Genomic DNA, 17,189 nt, shown 5'->3' on the forward strand with positions numbered 1-17,189 from the left:
ACAAACAAGCGTATTAGATGTTGACATTGCTGGCTTTCCATAGTTGTAATTGATTGGATCAATTGCAACTCTTTGAAATATTTGGCCCAGAATCCCCAGATATAGGTTTTTTTTATTTTTTTTTAGGTTGAACCTAATGAAATTTTACTGTTTTTATTTCTTTCAGCTGTAAAACGTTTAATATTTGTGGTTGATTGGATCAATCGCTTGAGACTGGGCCCAGATATAGGCTTTTTTATATGTATTTTTTAGGTTGAACCTAATTAAATTTTACTGTTTTTTTTTAAATTTCTTTCAGCTGTAAAACATTCCATAGTGGTGGTTTATTGGATCAATCGCCACTCTTTGTAAGACTGGGCCCAGATGTAGATTTTTTTATTTGTATTTTTAGGTTGAACCTAATGAAATTGTACTTTTTTGGTTTTTCTTTCAGCTGTAAAACAAGACAGCAGAGCGACATTCATGCGATGATACCTGCAAATGTTCAGCTGTCAATTGGAAAGTATATTGTCCTTTGAAGTCTGCTGGATCAGTTGTGCCTGCCGCTACCGCAACAGCTTTCAAATTATTGAAATCGACTTTTATCTAAAGGGAATATATTTATTGAGAAGAGAGAGAGGAATACCAGGAGACAAAAATTTGTGAACATTTGATTTTGATTACAAGTGCCTTCAACAGCGGAAGTCGAGTGGGTGATATTGTCTTCAAAATTGTACGCTTTCGGAGGGGAATCTGGGGACCACGAGAAGGAGAATATATAACAAGCAGATTTCATTAAAGGTACGTGAAGTGTCATTTTTTTCAATGATTACAAATGCTTTTACATGTACACCCACTTGATCTTGGAAATGATGCGACTTTGTCCACACCTCAAAATACCAAATTCAGTTTGTCATTCGGCCTTGCTCAAACCAGATAAATTCCCATAGTTTATGAGCCACCTATAGGACTCTCATATTCCTATACCAAGAAGGCCCTATATGCATATTCTTCTTGCTTTAATTACAAATCTAAAGTTCTCATAATTTTCTGTACTCTCTTATATTAGCTTGAAACACTGTACTTCTCTGCCCTCTTTTACAATAGTATGCTTTATGGAATTCAGGAATAAACTCGAGTAGAGAGTTTAGAAATCTCTTTCTTCCCTTATAATCTTTAAGATCTAGATTTTGCAGTACATGTATTTCTCATTAGACCGACCCAGGAAAGTGAATATGAATGAGGTCTTGTTAGGCATTAAATACAATAGACTTTCAAAGACTCTTCTGTCATCTCTACAATTGCGTGCTTTATAGAGCTCTCATTAATGCACACCCAAGAACAGAGTTATCTAACTTCTTATGGTAATCTTCAAGATCAAAATTTGCATTATTTTCCCCCTCGGACTGACCTTGGAAAGTGAACATGGACAAGGTCTTGGTATCCAGTAATACAATACATGTTCACTTTGAAACGCTCTCCTGCCCTCTTTACACTAGTGTACTTTTCAGAGCTCATGAGTACAAACCCAAAAGATAATTTCTTTCCTCCCTTAATAATCTCCAAGATCAAAGTTGGCAATATTTCCCCATTTGACCAACCGAAAGTGAATGTGAACAAGGTATACTTTGAAACATTCATCGGTCCTCTTTTTTATACAATAGCATGCTTTACAGAGCTCATGAACACACCCAACAAGACAGAGTTATAAAATTTCTTTCTATCCTCATACATGTATTAAACTTCAAGATTAAAATTCCCCAGTAAGAGGAGGGTTTTTACAGGAAAGACTCCAGGCTTCTCTGTATCTGTTCAATGAAGTATTCATGAATGTGACAAAATAAAAGGGTTAAGCATGGATAGAAAGAGACGCTTGAATCCAAAGGCCAATCTAGGGATTTCCCCTTTATGAACAAAGAAAGGGGTTCTTTTTTCACAGTTTGTGAATAATATATCATCCTTAAATAATAGCTGTTCAGGTATTCATGATGGTGATATTAGAGGAAGGGTTTTTTTTCTCTAACAATCGAAAAAACTTTGAATATTACAAAATCTACATGTAAAACGTACAGTAGAAAAGGAAAGAAAGCGATTCATTTGCAAAGGAATATCGAAAGTTTAATTTGAAATATTGTAACGAAATGGACTGATGTTTTGCTAAAAAGACAGAAACTTTCATTTCATACAATGTATTGGTTTTGATCTAAATGTACATACATGTAGGTTTTTTTTTTTAAGGGCAAGTTTACCCCCAACAAAATGTTGATTTGAATAAGAAGAGAATAATCAAACAAGCTTAACGCTGATACATGGAATTTCATCAAAATTTGAGTATTTTTCTCTTTTTATTCAATTGCAAATCAACCTCTTTGTTTGGGTGGACGAGCCCTTGTATAGACTGTTTCTACATAACATCCTAGCTCCTTTTTTCTATTATTGTTCTGCCATTATAAAAAAGGAGAAAAAGATATGTAATTTTTATTAAAGTTGCTATTAGTTTCACAAAACAGTTAGATGCACAGGAACAGTGCTATAGATGCAAATGAGGTAAAGGGATGACAGGTGAAAAATCATATGAGGGCCCGGGGCGAATTTGCCCTCAAAAAGCTTGAAAGAGCCCCAGGAAATCCTCTCCTTCACTGAGACAATGTTGAAACTTATCCAATGCAGCAGAAATAGCCAGTAGTTTGTGAAAGTAGCCCCCCCCCCCAAAAAAAAAAGCCTGACCAAAGCCATCTCAAAATCGCTATTTCCTCTATTTATTACCTTTTTCCCTCCTGTAATATTAACAATTATTTAAAACATTCGTTCCACCTTGAACATGTGGAATTGCCATTATTGTAATCTATCACGATTCAATCTAGAGCTTCATATTCAAATCTAAACAGAGTAAGAGTAAATTCAAATTTCATATACATGTAATTAACTAGTACAAACTATTAAAACAGTGAGTGTGTGACATCATAAACTCTCTCATTTGCATATCTGTGATAAGGCCCAGGGCTCCACACTATTAACCCTTTATTCCTACTGGTCCAACCTATTCATGTCGGACCGTAGATACCCAGTTTTCAACTTTACTGGTCAGAAACTAAAATTTACTGGTCCCCAAAATAAAGAAAAATATTTTAAAAAGTCTTGAGTTTATTTTGCTGTCTTTTATTGTCCCCTAAATTTGCTAAAAAAACGTATACAAAGAAACTACACAAGAAAAACATAAATCATGAGAGCCATTTCTCAATTTTAGAGCTCGCTATTTTTTCAAGATACCAGAGCCTTTATCAGAGCTGCCAACCATTACGTTTTTGCCGTAATCATTACGTTTTTTCATTCAAATTACGGCATTATGGTTTTTCTTTTCAAATTACGTTTTTTGACAATTTTGATAATGTGTGTACATAATTGTATGTATGTGGAGTGCGTGTTGAGCCCACTGAACTAGAAATACGTATTTCTAGTTCAGTGGTTGAGCCCGAGATGAGCCTGGTATTTGCGCGTGCGTAGTCGCCCGCCTGCCGGTTTTCCAACGCACTTTAATAATTTGATAGCGTGCACGTACATATACGTTAGTTGAATATGCGAGCGGCATGCATGGTACGAATCGCGATGTATAGCGACTGGTAAATACGTCTGTAAGGATGATGACGTCATCCAAGATGGGAACTTACGATGACAAACGAAAGGATCGAGGATGATTATGTTTTGATCATCATTTGAAAGGAAATAACAGTAACTGCGGTCTAAGGTACGATATTTCTGAATTTTATATATTTTATCTTAAATTTGCATGTAATTTCTTTCCTATAAAGTGATGTTTTATGTACAAAAAAACGATCCGAAAATCAGATTTCAGAATTTAGATCTAACGTTACTGCTAATACGTTATCTTTACGCACGGGCCAACACTCTTCAGGTGATCGAGCCAACGTTTGTTCTTGCAGCGCAGAGCGAGGAGTACGATGAATTGGGTAGGGTAATTCCCAAATGTAGTAAGAGAAGAGTCCATTTGTAATGGAGGGGGATTTGGAGGTTTGAGGGAAATTATTATTCCATTTGCAAAATTTTACAAAAATACTCATCATATATATTAAAGATTGAATCATCAAAAGATATTTTTCATATACTTTAAAATTAATTGTTGTGATAAAGAAATGAAATTTTGAGGCTATTTTCTTGAATTGATTAATATCAATTCCCTTCGGATAACGGTACTGTCTGGTTAATTTTCATCAACTCGTAATCGTATCAAACAAATACGATGTATTCGGCTTTGAAAAGACCTGGAAAGCTCTTCATTGTCCCTTGAAGTAATAATTCTGGGTGATATTCAACATTTATTGATAGTTTCACATGATTTATACTAGAGAGATGTCCTACTGCCTTTGGAATTCATTAAAAAAGTCGGCACTTTAGCATTCAGTTTAGCAGGAATGGGAAGATTTCTTCCCCGGTTCTGGCGGCCTAGATGTCTGCTCTATAGTGCCGTCACTGCTGGTGATGATTGAGTGTGCGTGCAGTGTGATTGAGGCTGAGCTGTGCACATCGTGAAGTGATTTACGATGGGACTTTTGTGGAATGATTTCAACTTCTTATCTATAGTTCTATTTGAATTTTAGATTAGATTGATTTATGAATAATTTTTCTATATTTGTGGAATGTTACATGTACACTTCCATTTTATGACACTTTAAATTTAAAGGGTACTGTTTGGCAAAAACAATGTTACTTGGGAAGAGAAGTCTGAATTGATGTCAACTTTTTTTTTTATATTTCTCTTAGTCTACAATTTGGTAGTTTTGTCAGGAAACTCAACATAAAACAATTAATTATTTTAGAAGTGGAAAGGAAGCCCCAGAAAAATGGGGCCCTAAAAATGTTCACCAGAACTGATTTTGGTGCCCCTGAAAGAATTTTTTCTCGACAGATCTTCACTTTGATAAGTGCCGGAGTAGGTTGCACTACAAAATGAAAGGCCTACTTGTCATTTTTAGAAAAATTTGCCTAGGTGCCCATTTGACTAGAATAAAAGTGGCCTTCATGTCCTTTAGAATGGCCTTGATACCCCTTGAAATTTTGGGGCATCCAAGGCCACTTTGCCGGTTGCCCCAAGCTGAAAGTGCCCATTTGAAAATGGCCTTGCCCCTCTCAATTCTTAATTCAAGCCCTGCTACTGACTTAATTAAAATAAGGGTCCAATTTGTAACGCTCCGTTACTTAGCCCAGACTAGGCCTAGAGATTAACTTTTTTTAAATTGTTCACTGCATACATACTTTTTGCATTGGATGTTTGTCGCATGTGGTTTTAAGGTTCGTTTTAACACATTCCTTTTTTTTGTTGGAAATTCCTTTTTTTGGCCATAATGGTTCCTTTTTTTGCTTGCACAAGGTTGGCAGCTCTGCTTTATAATTAACGAGAGGAGAACATATCATGTGTATCAGTTTACTGGTCATGTAGGACCAGTAAATCTGGCTATTTCTGAAAACTTACTGGTCCGAAAGCAATTTTTACCAGTCTTGGACCGTCGGACCGGTGCCAGTGTCGCGTGCTGGTAAAGCATACATGTACATGTAGGTGATGAAATTTAATAGCAAACTTCAAAATGCTCTAACTTTCTTTAAAACATGGACATCCAATACCAAAGAAATTTTAGATGAAGTAGTTGTTGACTTGGACTTTGCATTTAAATATGAACATGATGTACATGCTATCCCCAAAAAAATTTGTCACTTTCTCTACAATTCTATCATGAATACAACGTTTTTGCTCTTCTGATATTGTTGATATTAAAGTAATTATTTGTTGCATATTATAATGTAATGGGAACACATTTGTTCTTAAAAATGGTAAAGGGGGGGGGGGTCAATAAAATACATAAAGAGCATCAGTGATCACGATCGTGAGTGTAATAGAACAAAGCTGGCTTGACGGGTTGGACCAAGATGATTACAGATATATTTCCAAAGTGAGCCCTCTTGAGTTGAAATGGAGCACAGTCTTCCTGTTTTTCAGAGAACAGATTTCTGACTGATTCATATTCAAAGTCGTATTGAACCTTTACCCAAAAGCTGTACTGTATGTGGGCTTTGAAGCCTGTCTTTGCCTTTGTAAAGGTTTACCGGTAATGTTAATTAAATGTACAGTGTATATTCATTGGTGTATCATGATCATCTATCATGGCAATCTTACAAAAGTTTCTTGACCTGAGAATCTTATGTCATGCATCCATTCATTAAGTTTTTCATGGAAATTTTAATTTTGCATTTGAGGATGTTTAGTGGCCTCACTTGGTATTATTTTGGTAAATTTCTTTTTTTTTCAAATGGCCCTTCGAAGCTACATTTTTGTCAGGATCCAAACCAAACTTAAATTTCATGTAAAATTTAAAAAAGAACATCCATCAAAATGTAATTATTCTTTTATTTTATATCATTTTCATCCCTTTTTTTGTGTGACAGAATCACAACCAAAGAAACTTATTGTACATGTAATTATTGTAAACTGCAAAATGCATCCATGAAAATTGAAAACATGTTTTTTTTTTTTTTTTTCATATTGTCCACATAATAAATTTTTAGGACATACTGGATGTTTAAATCAATAAACTGCCACCTCCCTTGTCAAATGTAGCAAGGCACTAAAAAGAACACTGCCAAACACTTATGGTGGAATTTTCCAAACCTGAGGAATTGAAGAGAGGTCTGTATAAATTTATAAACCACTTGAACTCTATCATGGAAAGAGTCTATTTTCAAAGTGAGCCCTCTGTAGTTTGAGTTGTGCACAATCTCTGAATCTCCCTGATATCTGTCTGATGCCTCTGATCTGTATCCTGTTCAAAAAGAATTGTATCCTGGTCGGTATGAAAACGAGGGGTATGATGGCATTAGCCTCTCACTATTTTTTATTAAAATTACATGTATATTATATGAAATATGAAATGTGAAGCAAAGTTAATGATGTACAGGCTTTCATAACAAAAACTCATTATAATGCATTGTATAAATATTCTCATTTGTATATTCTGAACATTGATTAAATCGATTTTAATATTGGAACTAAATAGTAGATAAGAAAGTTATAAGCATTTGAATGCCCAAATGTCTAATGCCAATGCTTGGCTGGGATTCAAACCCACGACCCTCTGTTTCAAAGTCCTGAGACTAATCCACTCGGCCACAAAATCATTTTCCAGAGGATACAGTGCACAACGATCGTTAACCCTTGCTTTACCTCGAGCTGCCGCTTCGTCAGCAGCTCTCAGGGCATTCAAGGAATTAAGCATTCCTACTGGGTACCCACGCACCTCACCTGGGTCGAGTGAAGCACAATTATTTTCTTGCTGAAGTAAAACTCGCTCTGGCTGGTATTCAACCCTATGACCATCTGTTTGAAGGTATAGCGATGTTTAGGATGTCAGCTATACACTGTAGGGATTGAAATGAATGATTGTTTTATCTTCATCATGGGATGTCAGTCATAAATTGATGAAGTTGCTTGAGTTTAGACTGGTTTGCCTTTCAGCGTGGTGCAGTCGAGGGAAGTGTAATGGGAACTGAATCAATACAGACTCTTTAAGATATTTTCGGCTTTCTTGGCAGATTCGTTATTAAATTAGGGTGCGTAGCAAAAGTGCATGCTTGATCAATACGCAGAGTTTAGTCACCCATACCATGGACCTACATTACTACAGTGAAGGAGAGAGATAAATTGAGAGAGATAGAAGATGGGGGCCTCTATAAATAGCAAGATTAATCCTTTCGGGATAGTGAGTTGTCTTTAGCCTTATTTGATCATTGTTTTCTCTTCAAATTGGCAACATATATTTTTCTATTATGACATCTTATTTTTCATTTTTGAATTTCAAGGATTGAAACAAAATGGTTGACACAAAATGCTTTCAGAATTCAGTTAAAATTGTCCCCCTTTGTGTTGAAAAACCATGATTTGTATATGAATTCTTCCTATCTTTAATAGATTTAGCACCCTCTTTGAGTCGGTAATATTTGGAACATTTTTTTTATCAACAAATATCTTAACAAGTATGGAGTTGGTATCCTGATATTTTTTGCCCTATAACTCATAATTTGTATTTGGTAATTTAATTGTTTTTACCAAAAAAACAAACAATTTTTTACTTACAAAAAAGTTACAGCAATTCAGACTTTGAATTTTAGCCCCCCCCCCAAAAAAAAACATATTATGTTATACGATCACATAGCACAACATTTTATTACAATCTGTAATGTATTTTTATCCAACAATGAAATCATGATTCAGACAGTAGTCTACTATAACCCAATATGGGTTTTAAACCATGTGAAAATAATTTGTCGTAGCTTTGTAGGGGCAGGACTGAAGTGAAATACCCTACATTTTTTTTTTCTAGATTGTGAAAATTTGCTCAACTTGATGTGATTATCTTCTCTTTATGATCTCATGATCTGATTTACTTTCACAAATATGACAGCTGTGAGACAGCAATACTGTCAATTCTGTCTTTCTTTAATAGAGTCATAAACTCAAAATTTTAGTGTATTTTTGCACAACAATGATAATAATGTAGAGTATTTCCAATGCGCCAAATCCACACTGATTATATGCTCAAGGTGCTGAGGAAAGGAAATAAGGAGGGAGAGACAAAGGTTATAAAAAGGGAAAGTTCACCCTGACAAAAGTTTATTGTAAAGATAACAGAAAAAGTAAATGTTGCTGAAGGTTTGAGAAAAATCCATCAAAGTATAAAAAAGTTATTAGAATTTTAATTATTTGATTCAGACGTCATATGCGAGCAGTTTTCCTACATAAACGTATGGTTAAAAAAAATCAATGACGTCATTTTCTCAGAAAATTTATAATGGTTTTTACTGTAGGCCTACCTTCAGTATATCAATAGACAAATCATTTCACACCCGTTCCGAAAAAGGAAAACAAAAATAAGTCCTCACAAACCATTAAAAAATTGAAGTTTATGCATTAACATACGGGGAAGCTGCTCATTTATGACATCATAAATCCAAACTTAATATTCAAATAATTGTTTAAATCTTTAATTGATTTTCCTCACACTTTCACCCATATTTTTAAATTATTTTTTCTGCCACTTTTACAACAAACTTTTCTTTGGGGTGAACTTCCCCTTTAAAGGAACAACAATCGTGACAATGAAAGGAAACGACTGGGAGGCGAATTTAAACAAATTGGTTTTTAGAGCAATTTTAAAGGAGAATGAAACCCTTGAAACCAGCTGAATCCATATCAAAGAGAAAAATCAAAGTAACATATTGTTGAAAGTTTGAGGAAGATTGAATGAATAATAAGAAAGTTATGAGCATTTGAATAATGAGATCACTAATGCCATGTAGATCCTCCCATTGGCAATGCGACCAAGATCTGTGATGTCACACACGTACAACTCCCTCATTACTTTAGTACTTATTTCACTTATATTCTCACTTTTATAGAGTCTATCACAAGGTGAGGTGATCTCTTTATGAGAGGACAAGTACAGAGGTTTCACAACATTATATCATTGATGAATCGTTTGTCATATGATTAGAATGAGCAAAAAGAGATGTTTTGGGGTATATTTTCAGTGTCCAAAAGGGGAGAGTTGTTCATCTGTGACATCATAGATCTTGGTCGCATTGTCAATGGGAGGATCTCCATAGAATTAGTGATCTCGACATTCAAATGCTCATAACTCTTCTATTGCTAGTCCTATTTTACTCAATCTTTTGTTGATCTTATTCTTTGATTTTTCTGCTTTCACAAAAGCTAACTTACTCCAAGAGTTTCATTCTCTTTTAAGAGAATTGATATATGAAATATTAAAACTGAGGTGTTAGTTGGTTTTATATACATGGAGGGCAAAACCAGTCATTTTACTTTATTAGGTGTTAAAGTTTTTGGTGTTTTAGTTCAACATCTATGGTAGGGACAGTGATTTTCTGTTTACTGTTAGAATCAAAACGGAAAATCTGTTTGGGTTTTTTTTCTTTTCTTTTCATGTGAAAATTCATTGAATTACAAGTATAATACCAATATTGATAATAATGTCATATTTTACCCAGATTAGCCAGTTCCTTCTCCCATCAAGCTCTTCTTAACATGATATACTATTATTTACGTTTGAAAAGAGAGAATACATGTTTTGCTGTGTTCATTTTCTATGACATATTGAACAAATTATCAATTTTTAGAAGATCAAGTTTAAAATGAAATTACAGCTTTTCAAGAATTGGAAAAGAACATCTTTTTAATCGGGAAATCACTGTGACTGTCTCGATTATGGATGTTAATACAACACCTCTTACACTTGTTGATGTTATATATGTTCAATCTCTAGGGTGTAGGTTGAACACCTCATGGTGTAGACTGCGAGGGACACCAACTGGCATCATTCTCAACTTCTAAATTTTCACTGTGTAATGTTATGATTCCATAATAGATGAGAATATCAACTAAAGGGAAAGGTTAAACAATACTTTTTTATTTCCCTTTCTCATTAATTTATTATTTTTTTCACTTTAATTTTCATTTTTCTGTTCATTTCTTTTTCTTTCCTTCTCTTATCCATTTTATATGCTTCTTTTTTTATCTGAAGAATGTGATCTTTAAAAAATGTTTTAATAATTGAATTAAACACATTTCCACATAGTTCTCCCTTTTGTTATTAACCATGCATGGTGACTTTGTGGTTTGTGTTTGTGACCATTGAATAAAATCAGTTTACACAGTGACAGTTTCTGTTGTTCATATTTACTCTTCCATATTTTCGTTTTTTGACTGCTTTGTACGATGGCTATAGCATTATAGCATGTTATAGTGATATTTGAGAGCAACACATACTTGTAAGGCTATGAATTTCAAGGGGTTCTAATACTATAACTGTCTTTCGGGAAAACTGATTTTCACAGTTAACATCAGGGCCGTCTGCACCATCCCGAGTTTTCAAATTAGCGCGCTATTTCTGATCCGCCAAATTATCCCGCTCTAAACAATCTCGAGATTATTTGCAATGGAGACGCAATTATCGCGCTAGTTCGTAGGATAACTTTCGAGATTACAATCCCAAGTCAACTTGGGATTATTTGCAAAATAGCGTGCTATTTTAGGAAATAATGCGCTAATTCGTAGGTACAGACGCCCTTGGGATTATTTATTCACGGCGTCAGACCATGATGCATCGCTCAAGCAGGAATTGCTCTTCTTGCGATTGTGGAGACGGGGTTTCTTGAATCTCGAGATTAATCGCGAAGAGGGCCGATCAGGCTAAATTCTGGAGATTGGGCAAACTCGGGATGGTGCAGCACCGCCTTATCAGTACCAACAAATCCCATTGAGTCAATTTATTTGTAATATCATCTAATAAGATTATAGGATCAGGATTCATTCACAGAAAAAAACTCACAATAGGTGGTTTCAGACCGCCTCAAAGTTCGTCAGTTCCAGGTATTTTCTGATCGGGAAATTAACCCCGATCAGAAAATACCAGGTAATATTGGCAATGTGAGAGCAAATTACGCGAAATCTCCCTGAAAGAAAATACCCACTAAATAGTAGGTACTTGTCAAAATTACGAGAACTTTCGCGGGGATTTTTCCAAGGTCGCAGGTATTTTGGCAATGTGAAAGCAATTTACGGGAACTTTTAGCCCAGCGTGTATTGGGCGCGGGCGCCGTGGGTGGCTGCTGATCTAGTGATTTTGAAACTCGCGCCTTGCCTGCTTATCAGACCATACTGCGGAAGGGTATGTTTCGGGGCGGTGTGAATGGAGGAATAATTAATGGGTATCTTTTAGCCTAAAAAAGTTCTCGTAATTTAACGGGGGTTCTTATGATGGTGGCGGTTTGAAACCACCTAATGTGATATACTTTTTTATGAATGGTGAGTTGTGGTCTTATACACCATTGATACTTGCACAATGGCAATTTTATACAAAGTTTAGCCCTGGTTAACTCCACCAAACCACAGAGTACATATAGATGTTGTTTACTTTTTAATAATGGAATGAAGTGCGTTGGGATCTGAATTTAGATTTTTTTTTTTAATATGTCTGTTTGAAGTAGCGAATAGAGATGCATTGACAAGAATCGTCGTCGTCTGTTTGGTAGTGTCTGGTGTTCCCCTTTTATAGAAATCATGCTTAAGTTCAGGTACGTAAAGATTTCTCATATTATCTTTAATACTAGGGGGTCGTTTTATAAGGCTGTCCATGAATTATGCACAACTTTGCGTGAGACTGGTGATCCTTTCTTGTGTACCCCAATGTTTCATTGGTGTTACTTTACCACGCAAGAAAGGGTCACCCAGTCATGTGAAGAGTCTTTGTAAGTTAATACAGCTTTATGCTCAGTAGGCCTACTGTTTAAAATTTACACAATGTTGTTTGCTGTATGAAACTTAGAATAGTTGTTAAACAGTTTAAACAATCATGCTTTGAGATTTCAATACCAAAAATTTAACTTGTTTGAGATTTCAAAGACTCGTTTAAACTGATTGAAGGTAAAAGAAAGTAGTTGCAGCAAACCGTTATTTCATGAGAAAGTCTTTTCAATCAAGGTTGATTGCCACCATATTATCATTAAGTTTATATCTTTGTGAAATCACGAAATCTTAGCTCACAACCGATAATCCTGATGAACACTAACACATACAAGCATATGTGGGACATATTGCATGGAAAAATACCCGACATTTGATGGAATCCCGTGCTTATTTTGCTCATTTCTCAGCAATTACACATTTCTTCCAGAGCTATTTGCCATACATTTATTAATTGGTAATGATGGAGGCATACACTTTGAATTTTGAATGTTGTATGTCGATAGGTCAGCAACCACTTCGTCTCGTTTCCATTTCGTCTCACCCCACATGGTCTATTCTATGTCTACTCTTTGTTTGTGTACATCCAGTTGGTCTACTAATCATTTAGTCTAATTGCCAGCCATTTAGTCCATTTACCGTTTATTGACTTTCCACTTTATAGGCCAACTCATTTCATCTAGTATCCACGTGATCGTACGCCACCAATGTAGTCCATATGGCTAGAGTATTTATAACAAATTTTCATTTGGCAGAGTAAAAGATAAATTAAATGAAGTGGAAAATAGACCAACTGGGTGTTAGACAACTGACGATTAGACTACATGTAAGTGGGTATCGATCAGACCAGGCGTATGGTTGACTAAACTGCAATTGGACTATTCAAATTTAGAGTTGACCGAATGATCCGTATTCTGAACTCCATTTTAACATGTACAAGACCACAGTCTAAAATTATGGAAAGCCCCAAAAATAAGAAATGCTATTAATATTGAATATTTCTTATGTTTACTACATGTATTTTGTTTCCCCTTACTTTAATAATGGAGAAGAATACTTCAGTTTTCTTTTCTAGACAGGTATAAATGAATTGAGTGTCAAATGATTTGATAAATTGAACATGTACTTAATATAGATTTGTACCCCAATTAGCTATCCATCGTTAGACCACAACTTTAGACCAAAGTTTAATTTACACCCGAGTCCAGAATACAGGCCAATAGGTTTAGACCATTATGGTACAAACTATTTGACTAAACAGAGTTTGAGTAGTAAACATGAGAAGTGCCATTCAGTACTTCAAAATGTACAGATTTGGGTCCTAGCTGTTTAAAAAATACTTGTTTTTCCAATAACAATGTACTATCAGCCAATCAGATTGAAGGATTTGAGTTATAGCTTTTGACTTTTTATTGTAAATTCTTTATTATAACAAGTTTTGTGAAACAGACCCCTGGCAAGAACCGCAAATAGAATCATGCAAGTAGGTATAGGGTCACACTGAAAATCAAAATACCCTTTTTCATTGAACTCACGGAGATGGGAATCGGATCAAGGAGATCTCCTTGATCGGATATAATTGCACACTACACTGATTCCAAAGAAAAACACCTTGCTTTTGTAGGAAAACTCCTTGATTTGGATTCCTTCATGGATAAAGCCATGCTTCAGGGGTAAATCGATTGCTACTTTGGACGCGCGAGTTGGATCAGAATCAACTTGCAATGAGATTGTTTGCGTGATTGGTGATCACCATTTTGGCATGGGAGACACGACTGGGACTTGAACCCACGACCCTCTGTTTCAAAGTCCGAGTGCTAATCCACTGGACCGCAATGCTCCACAAATAAGAATTTGTACAAGAAAATGAAGTTTTATCCAGTGACACTAATTATATGTTTCCATAGTTCAATTTCATTGATCAAACTCCATATTTGATTGTTCGAAATGAACTCTGAAATAGAAATACATCCGAAAATTCTTTTTATCATGGCCCTGCAGCCACTGTGCCAGATCGACGTTGCTCTATCGCTTAAATTGGTGAACGCCAAACAAGGGTAGCAGCAACTCCCATCTTTTAATGTCTTTTGGACTGATTCAGGACCTCTCGGTTGTGAGATGGACGCTCTACCAACTGAGCCAACCCTCCGATACAGAGGCTAACTGTAATGGCCACCTGTCTATGGTAACAACCTGACTGTGCATGGTGGCCACCAAAATTGTCCCCCATTAATAGGACCTTTCTGTTAGGGCCACTTGTCTCCGGTGGTCACTTTATCTGTTTCCCGTAATAGGTGACCTCTATAGACAGGTTTGTTGTAATAATTTTTGTTATTATTACACAGTAAAAAAAATTATACAATGCTGTTTACTATATAAACCTTACAGTAATTGTTTAAACAGTTTAAACAACTGTTTAAATCTTAAGCAACAAAGTTTAATTTTCAATATCTAATTGTCACTAAATTAAACATGATTGTTTAAACGGTTAAACAAATACTGTAAGGTTCATAGAGTAAACAGCGTTGTATAAAATCTTAAACAGCGTTTTTACTGTGATATTATTAATATAGTGCGTTTGTGTGTCAACGTTTTGAGAATGCTAAAGAAAAGGAATACCAAAAGTTTTGCTCTTAGATAGACTTCAAATAGCATCAATACTGCTGGAAAAATATATTATCAGAGCACTGGATCACAGCCTACATGTATACATATGCGGGCATGAGCAACTCGGTGTTGCCTGTAAAATACATGTATAACCAACTCAAAAGAGAGTCAGTTGATACCAGCAAAAAATAAAAAATACAATCCATTCTGTCAAGAGTTATGGGTTGTCTCTTCCAAGATTCAAAGGTAATCAAGCATGCAACTGTCATTTTGCCATGGTCGAGAGTCCTCTTCTTTATAGCCTTGATTGTATCACTGCTGTATTGGGATATACAGTTAAACTCTACTTTCATTTATATAATCGTTTGCTCTCATTCACGATCATGCCGCTTAATCTTCTGAAGTTAAGAATAAGGTAAGAATCTGGAAGTGATCTACTTCGTATTGTCAGTTGAGGTATTGCATTTGAAAACATTTGTAAAAAAATATATATCATAAAATGGTGATATAAATCCTGATCAAATGATCGCCTAAAATATGACGTGACCAGTTATTTGTTTTGGCTTACAGGAAAATTTACTAATGACCAGCTCTATTGGTCTGTCTTGGTTTAGAGTTGAAGATGGTTTTACATGTATATCGAATAACAAGAATCCATATCTTTATTCATTTAAATATAAAACAAATAATGCACATCACTTTGCTCTAGAAAGTACATACTGTATAGATGAGAATGGGGTATAGTTATATCACTGGTCGGACATGAGGGCATCCGTAACCTACGAACAGCTTAATGAGGCGCCCACCAATTCTTGTTATTCAGGAACACTCTTGTGATAGGGCCGATGTGAAAACTAGACTCTTTGGACCACAAATCAATTTCACCACCTAACCCATTTTTTGTTTGTGAGAATTAGGAAGAATCCTCTCAATTTCTTAGTAAATAGTTACAAAAATAAAGTTGAAACTCGAGGCGTATTTTAATACTTGAAGTATTTCTAGGACGTTTAGATGATATTAAGGCGGATGTGAACATTTTTGAGACTGTTTCGACGACAAAACAATTTCACCACCCAAACCATTTTGTGAGAACTGAAGAAGAATCCCATCAAATCGATTTCTTTATAAATAGTTACAAAAAAATGAAAATAGATATTCTGTAGGCGTACATATTACATAAAGTATATTTTTGTGGTTCATTGACTTCCGTTTACATCAGATGTTTTCATATTTATGATACTTCTTCTGTCTTGTTTTGAATGTTTTAGTCATGGTACAGAGAATTAAAACCATAGAAGAGAAAAATACTTCATGTTGAATTCCCCCAACATACTGTATCTCGGTACTTGTAATACTATTGACTATTTCAATTCATAACTGCAATGTACATGTAGATATCAAGATGAAAGTCTGTTAATAAGTTATTCATTTTTTTCAATTCAAATAAACATTTATTTTCTTCCATTTTTCACAAAATGTCATTTTCAATATGAATTATACAAAATGATTTGTCATAGAAATATAATGTGGAAGATATAAAATGAAAATATAGGGACAGTGATTTTCCGCGATCGCGGAAAACGGACGGAATTCACGGAAAGGGCCTTTTGAAACGGAAAGTGGCATTTCAAACGGAAAATCACAGAAAACGTATTTTCCCTCAAAATACACAGAATAGCAACAGAAATTACTCCAAAATCACAACAAAATGAGAATATTAAATGGCCGCAAAACCCCAGAAAACACGATCTCACTTCGCTACTATCATGACAATTCACACATCGTGACTGCACTCGACATCAGCACACTCGATTGTACCCCGCACCGGTACCCGTACCCGGCCGGGTTGGGCTTTACATGCACACATATCGTTCAACTACACGGTCGTGTGTTGCTGCCCTCTACGTTTGAAGATGTAACAGCACGATATCGTGGTCTTAAAATCCAAGATGGCGGATTGGCAAAAGCCGTTGACTGATGATAACGATGTCCAAAAACCCCAAAATTATCGATGAAATATCATTTCACCGTGAAATAATGCTAATAATGTGAAAGGTGAGGATGGGTTTGTAAAAATATTTCATGCACCCGCATAGATCCGATTAGAAAGGATTCTATTGTGTTGTTGGTACATTAGCAGATACAAATTTTGACCAGTGCGAGTGTACATGTTGTGATTTTGCTATTCAATGTGTAAACGGAATTGTCACTTTTCCGTGTGTACAAAGTCTATGGGGAAACGGAATTTCCGTTTTCTGACATGCTGAAACAGAATTTG

The 17,189-nt window shown here is 35.3% G+C and overlaps 1 long non-coding RNA gene across 1 annotated transcript in view; it reads left to right on the plus strand.

The window, feature by feature from the left end:
* LOC135157500 (uncharacterized) overlaps positions 1 to 10,096 on the plus strand; it is a 53,482-nt gene extending 43,386 nt beyond the window's left edge. Inside the window, exon 3 of the long non-coding RNA XR_010296497.1 lies at positions 434 to 10,096. This is a non-coding gene — a long non-coding RNA (uncharacterized LOC135157500). The remainder of the gene's footprint in view (positions 1 to 433) is intronic.
* Positions 10,097 to 17,189: the final 7,093 nt, after the last annotated feature.

The sequence above is a fragment of the Lytechinus pictus genome, chromosome 18, assembly GCF_037042905.1.
Source record: "Lytechinus pictus isolate F3 Inbred chromosome 18, Lp3.0, whole genome shotgun sequence".
In the NCBI taxonomy this organism is placed as follows: Eukaryota; Metazoa; Echinodermata; class Echinoidea; order Temnopleuroida; family Toxopneustidae; genus Lytechinus; species Lytechinus pictus.